The sequence below is a fragment of the Mycteria americana genome, chromosome 7 (genome assembly GCF_035582795.1).
Source record: "Mycteria americana isolate JAX WOST 10 ecotype Jacksonville Zoo and Gardens chromosome 7, USCA_MyAme_1.0, whole genome shotgun sequence".
Taxonomy (NCBI): Eukaryota; Metazoa; Chordata; class Aves; order Ciconiiformes; family Ciconiidae; genus Mycteria; species Mycteria americana.
Window position 1 is genome coordinate 22,963,744 of NC_134371.1, and position 7,340 is coordinate 22,971,083.

General features: G+C 36.9%; 1 long non-coding RNA gene across 1 annotated transcript; it reads left to right on the forward strand.

Moving 5' to 3' along the window:
- Positions 1-1,045: 1,045 nt before the first annotated feature.
- LOC142413065 (uncharacterized) lies at positions 1,046-5,293 on the forward strand. The gene is made up of 3 exons (XR_012776676.1): positions 1,046-1,283; positions 2,891-3,031; positions 4,509-5,293. It is a non-coding gene; the product is annotated as an uncharacterized LOC142413065 (long non-coding RNA).
- The last annotated feature ends 2,047 nt before the right edge of the window (positions 5,294-7,340 follow it).

Sequence of the window (7,340 nt, forward strand, 5' to 3'; positions counted from 1 at the left end):
ATATTTTTACTGGGCATGGTTCTCATTTCTTTTATATTTGTCTTGTAATAGTCATATGAATTATGTGCTTTCAGTGAAGTTACTCTTGATCTTCTCTTAAGTAAATTCTTAAGAGAATTTCTGTGTCAGATCCCTTATCTGTGAGGCAGGCTCTGATCAAATGTACACAGATCTGTGTCTGCAATAACCAGTTAAGTATGGTGTATGCCTGCAACTTGGTCCTGTCTCACTTTCTTTTTGGGCACAGCTTCTTATACACGTGATCTGACCAATACAGTAATAACAAATATTCACTCTGCTTTTCTAAGCATACAGTATGGGTGTAGTGAGCCAGAGCAACAGCTGGACTAATATCCAACAGTGTGAACAGCAAACATGTTCATCCATGGGCTTGCCGCTTTCATCACTGCAGTAAAGGAGAGAGTACTTCAGAGCCACTCCAACAATGTATGTGAATGGACACTTTCGTTACATGGGCTTATAGAAAAAATTAGGTATATTCCAACTTAATTTAAACATTCCTTCTTCTCAAAACAGCATTAAAACCAGTAAGTTGGTAAGTCTTCATTTCATTTTTTTGACCTTTCACTTTCAAAGCTTTGGTGTAGCTATTGTGTTAAGCTACAGCACAAATCAAAGATTATAGCAGGAATTTCCTAAATTATTCTAGAGACCTGTTCTGGTGCTTTCCAGTGGTCTTGTAGTGTTAGTTGAATGGCGTTTGACTTTTTTGGCATGCTCTATTATATGTTTCTTAAACCCAGAAGTCCAATTTCTTGGTAAGAATCTTCTATTGTCTATTTATAAAACTGCCCTTTAAAACTCTGCTGAGAAATAGTCTGGTCACAGAGTACTAGTGAATAATCAGCTTTATAGTCTGCAAATACATTTTAAACATCTGTTGAACAAAGTAAGTGTGGAACTTATCAGTTATGGCCAAATATGCCCTAGATGCTTCCCTGTTGCCCTTCAAGGAAGCTAGCTTTTTTAGTCTTTCAGCTTTGAGACAAAGGAACAAAATCACTTTGTTAGACTGCAGTTGTATTTTATTTTAGCAAATGCTATGAGTTCCTGAAAGACCAATTAACCTTAATATAAACTGACTGTGCTGTGTTACATATTGCCCTTTGGAAGCTCTGTTGAAGTTTGCTGATGTTTGCAGTGGCTGTTTACAATGATAATTAGATGTTAAAGTGATGGTCCTTGGATAGCCAAGAGGCTGTAAAGCATTCTCAAGGGATCAAGACCCTGCAGAAGGGAAGATGATAACCTGCAATCTGAAGGTGAGGTAGAGCAGTGCTTAACCAATACCCTTAATTTTTGTTTTGTTGGCTGAGAATAATATCCACTTTATCAGGAAGCATTCAGCTATTTCTAACTAGAGAGTGCATTTTTAAAAAGTGGTTAATTAATCATAGGTTGTTTCTCTGTACGTAATTGCTTCTCCTAGAAGAATGAAGGCTGGGAAAAGATGGGAGATTTCCAGAGACTTCTTAAATCCTGACCAAAACAAAGATTATCTAAAATCTGTATAAATTGCTCTTAAAAAACAAACTCCCTGCTGATTAAAAAGCAGTACTCAGATTGAATTAGTGAATTTTTTGCATTTGCAATTTATCATGACTGTTTTACCAGCCTGTCTTTGTTGTCAACTCTGAGTTGCAAACATAGTAGAAGTTACTTTTTTTTTTAAATGAAAACTATATCAGTAGTTCTGTTGCACTAACAATTACTAAATTTCATGATAGATGATATTAAGTCTACCTGAATTCAATTATTCAGGAAAAGGCTAATTGATAGTAGTTCTGTGAAGTTGTTATCATAAAATGGATATATATGAGAGCAGAGTAAAACTTAGCGTGGGATGAAGTTGGAATGAAGTGTTGTCTATTATCCTCCTTCAGGGTAGGATTCTGCATGGCATGCTGGCAGTCTGTTCTTTACTGTGTAAATCCTTTGTTCTGGAGTTGGCCTCCTCTTACACAGCCCCAGTTTGCAGTCAGCCTACTTTTGAGGAATCTTGAGAAGGGTAAGCTAATGGGTGCCCTGGCCACTCGCCGGAGGCCATTAATGCAGTTTGAGATGTCAGCGCATCTTCCATGTCCGGCTATGGTAGAGCAGCAGACAGGAAGAAGCAATGGGTATGTCTTCATGAGGACTCTCTTTCAGGTCTGTCACAGGGCATTTAGTGGACAAATGTACTTCAAGTGGAGAGCTGTCCTTTTTGTCTAGTCACATTTTTATGTAAGTGATGACTAGTGTCAGAAGTCAGATGCTACAGCTATGAAGTAGCTATGATTTTTAATATATTTTCATCTACTTCTCCTTCATTTCCCAGTTTGTTACGTGTGCTCGAGAGTGTTAGTGTTCTTTGTCCCTCAGACTTTTCTTACTGTTCCTTTTTTTTTTATTTTTTATTAACGTCAGACAATCCTACGTCAATCCTGTTAACAAGTCTTTCTGCTACTTAACTAGCCTAGTTAGTCAGTGCTTATTTCTTCTCCTTTTTGCATAAATAGCATAGATAAGTTTGTCCTTCCTTTAAGAACTGTTGTAACATTTTTGGTAATACATACCTGTGTGTTTCGTTGGCGCCCAGAGAATGTGAGTGAAAGTTGATGGAATGAGGAATCAGACTGTTGCCTGTTCATGCAGGAAGCCTTATCAGCAGTTCAAAAATACTGTCAGGGGAGACTGGGTTTAACATTGCAGGGTAGAGGTTCCTGCAACAGCAAATCCTATGCAAATTGGATTTATCCAAAATGCTGCATTAATTCAATTACAGCTCGAATGATGTTTACTTCTGCCTGTAAAGTCAAATAACATGTTATTGATTCGTCCTGGGTAATTTCATGCTTCCTTCTTCCTTCCCTATATCTCACCTGGACAGCTGAAACAGGTTTGACACTTCGTCTGGTTATTTGTTCCGTTGAAAACAGAGGTGATACTTGCAGAAGAAAATTAGCTGTATGCACTGTCATCGCAGAGAAATACCATAGTCTTTTTTTCCTTCCTCTGACTTTTTATGCAAGTAGGTGTTTTGATTTTTTTAATAAGAAATCGCTTGGTGCAAGTTTCTCTGTTTAGAAAATAACTGGAAGAAAACAAACTACCTGTGAATTGTCAAGTTTCAGGTGCTTTTCTTCAACAAAGTGCTGGCTATTTATGACTATGTGAGCAAGTATAATTTCCCCCCACAGCTAATTGTGCTGTCAGTGGACTACGTGTGCAACTTTAAACCTGTAATTTCTTAATTTTTTAATGCTGTACTTTGTTACTGAAGTGTTCTTTGAATGGACATTTTAATTACACATGGAAATACCCATCTATGTATCCTTTATTTAGATACAAATGTGTTTGGTGTGTACACACACAGAGCATGTATGTCATGTTTATTATAGAAGCTTCCAAAATGTGTCTTTTGCAGACATATCCTAGAAGGACAAAGCATCTGCTTTTGTGAAATAGTGCCATTTCTTGAGCCATTCTAATACCCTTACTCCTCCTAAAAGTTAGGTTCTTCAAAAACTGTATGTGCTTGCTGAGATGGCCTTACTGGCTCTGGTGTCTTTATCCACAAGTGATTGCTCAGAGCATGTGGACGTGGAGTTAAGCACGTATAAATTTTGTAGTAATGAAGACAGTAGTAATATCACGTATCCATTTATGTCAGGGGGACTTCCTGCACAATAAGTTATTTGTGCACCAAGTTATTAGTCTATGTGAGTACAGCTACTAAAATCTTGTCTGTTAAGTGCAAGAGATGTAAGAATTATGAGTTAATATTAACAGATCAAAATATGTGAAGGTTTTGGAGTTCAAACAAATTACCTCCTGGTGCATTTAGATGATTACAATGCATTTATTTACTCCAGAAATATCTGAGTGTTCAGATTTAAAAGACCTTTGGAAACCAGAATATAGAAAACATTAACGAAAATAAAACATTCACTTCTGAAAACTGTACATCATTAAATATTCATAGTTCTTCTACAGATAGGATATAGTTTGTGGAGAGGAATAAAACATTTTGTTGCAGACTTTGCAGCTTTGATGTCTGCTGATTAACATTGGAAGGTAATAATTTGACATAATCAGATAGCATAATACTTTGGGATAGCAGATATGTATGGTTTTGACTGAAAAGGCTATTTCATAAAGATGAGGATGTCCTGTCAGCATACTGTGGGGTCTCTGCTGGTGGCCTAGGATGAGAGTTGGAAAAGTACATTACTGTTTCATGTCTTTTACAGATATTTTCATCATGAGAAACATTTGCTACTTTAAATACTCTGAATATACTCAGTATCCCGCCCTGGTTTTGACTCTGTTTCTTACTATCACTCATTAAAATTATTTTTAGTAAGATTACTTCTCACGTTTAAAAAACAAGTAATTGCTGTTAATTTTTTTCAGGAAAGAGTGCCAACTTCAGATGCAACTGCTGCTTTAGACTGCTGTTAAATAGAGCCATTAGTCTTACCTGACTTCTTTTCTCTGCTTGTCAGCTCAATTACAGGTTGTCAGTGCCAAAGAATATTCTCCTGTCAGTGGAGTGGAATAGCGGGACATGTTACCACCTGCTCTCAACAGAGTTCCTGACCTCTTCTTACTGCTGTACAAACCCACATGGTTTTAGAGAAGAGGTTGATCTGTATCAAAGATGTCTTGTCCCCACTTCTTTAAAATTGTGTTCACTGTATGTTAGAATAGAATATTGTGTCACTTCAGGTGAGGAAATAAGATGTTTAATCACATTTTCTTGTATCTTGCGTGGTTGTTTACTGAAGTAATTTTTTTTTTCCTCTCATATAATCTAGATTGGCAACAAACTATACTGAAACAAATGTTCTAAGAATACATTTATTTTGCTACTCCAAAGGAAATTGCAGTACAGCTAATTTGCAAATGAATATATTTAAAAATTCTTCTGTTCAAATCTTGCAGTATTGATCTCACAAGCCAGTCTAAGAGCCAAGTCCTTGTCCAAGGTATTCTTTTGAACAAGGAGGAAAAGTGAAGAGGCAGTAATTGCAACAGTGATTATCTATGGTTAATTTGAAACACTTCCAAAAATACCTTAAAAGGCTTCTGAAAATCAGGGGGGCTTGGGGATAAAGTACCAAAGTTCCTTGTGAAAATGGCACTTAGGAACCTGGAACATCTGGAATGCAGACTTCTAAATGTGACTGTATAACCTTCAAAAAGGTTTTGGCACAGAGTTGTAAAACCAGAATTAATTTCCTCAACTGTGGACTCTAAAATCATTTGTATGTACCTAGAAAAATGTATAAAATGTAAACTCTGTCATCTTTATTCCTTTCTTTGTTTCAGAGCTATTTAGGGTCTGATCATGGATGCATTCAGAGTTACCAGAGTTCAGTGGACTGTGGGGTTTTTGCAGCAGAAGGGAAAGAGAAGGGAGTCTGTATTTTTTGGTCATGTTCTTTTGTTTCTCCCTAAGCTTCCTTCTCTTCATGTCTTCTGATAAGCATCTTAAACTGAACATTCCTAATGAACTGACTGAGCCTCAGGTGCTAGACGTTCCTATGGTTGCTGGTGAGCCTGGTTCCTTTAAGTAGTCTGAAAGAGATAAGTAATCCAGTCTGCTGACTCTGGTAAGACTGCTGTGTAAGTTCATGCTAAGTTCATGCAGTTCATTCAACAGAAGTTAGGGCATTACATACGTAATAATTCTGAGCTGTCTGTGGCCCAGCACTGGAGAAACACTCCATTACACATTTTTAAAATAAATATCAAACTTGTATTATTTTATCAGATAAACAATAACGTCCTTAGCAAAACGAGTGTGTGTTTATTGGAAATTAGTATGTATGTGAAACTAAAGCTAGCTCTGTTTACGATTGTTAATCTAGCAAATTTTTAGTTACCACATATGCTCCCTGCAGTAGAAAGGAAAGCAGTGCATATGGTGAGTTTCTGTTACCTTGAGATGGATCTTAAAAATAACGGTTATTTTCATGGAAGTACAAAGTTTTATAATCCCTATGTTTGATCATTTATTTTTAATGAAACAGATGTGCTGTTAATGCTTTGCTGTGAATGTGGTGATAGTAAGACAGCAATAGTCATGGTGAGTTGTTATGTGTGTGTGTTGGGGCAGAAAATATGTTCAGAGTATGTTGTATTAGTTCCTTGTCCTTGGTTACGTACCTCAGATTACTGTCATTTTTAAATGTTCCTTTCTTCAACCACTTTTTTCCAAAATTATATTCTGTATGCCTCTTGCTTCTTTGTGTTGTATCATTCCTGTTAATCTGTTGACTATTCACTTTGAAGAATAGGAGGTGGAGGGACCTTGCTCAGAGTTTTAGAAAGTAACTGCTGATTTTGATCTCTCCTATTTTAGGGCACAAGCGATGCCGTCTGTGAGGCCTGGCTTGTTTCCTTCTTGTGGGCCTCTTTTTGTCAGTTTTTAAAATTTCATTGGGAGTTTGAGGTTATCCCAAGCACTTGGGGGGGGAACTTGAGGAGGTGTATACTCAGTTGGGTGTGGAAGGACTACTTATCCAATGGGACAATCTGGCCTCAAATATTACACGCTTTATAAAGTTAAGTCTTTGTTAACGAACATTATAAAAGTAAGTATTTTGTTTTGTAGACTTGTCTATCAAGTCTCCTGTTTTTCTTTCTATGCCCTGTGAAAACTTACCAAGTCATCCACTACACACATCATTAGGCATGAAATATCCATCTTCTCATCCCTTTTCTCCTTTTGTTGAAGTTACTTACATGTGGTCATGAAGACACAGGGTGGATTGCAAAATGATTATAAATAATTATGTGAATAAGTAATTCAAAATCAGTTTCTTCCACAACTGTAATAAAGTGCTGTCAAGCCATTGGGCTGACAACTATTGATCCTGACTTTCAAATATAACTCAATTTTACCTCTTATTTTGAGGACTTGGAATTTGAGGACTTCGGAATCTGTAATTATTTGCAGGTCCAAACAGCACTTATGCAGGGAATTTTTTTTTTTTTTCAGCTGCACTTTGATATGTAAGCTTTATCTCAACGCTGCTGAACTCAATAGGACCTTTTTCTGTTGACTTCAGTAAGTATTGGATTGGCCCCATAATTTACACTTGCAAATAATTGTGGGCAAAAAATCACATCTACAAAAATGGAAGCAATTCCTCAAAACTAGGCTGACTTCTACTTGTGAGGTTTTTTGGAAGGGAATTCTGTAATTGGCTGTGTTTTTTCCTTATCCTCTGGGGCTATCAGAAACACAGTAACTTTTAGACATTGTCAGGTCGCAATGACACGATGTATAGTTGCCTCCTTGAAAGGAAAGCTTTCTCTAGACGCAAGAG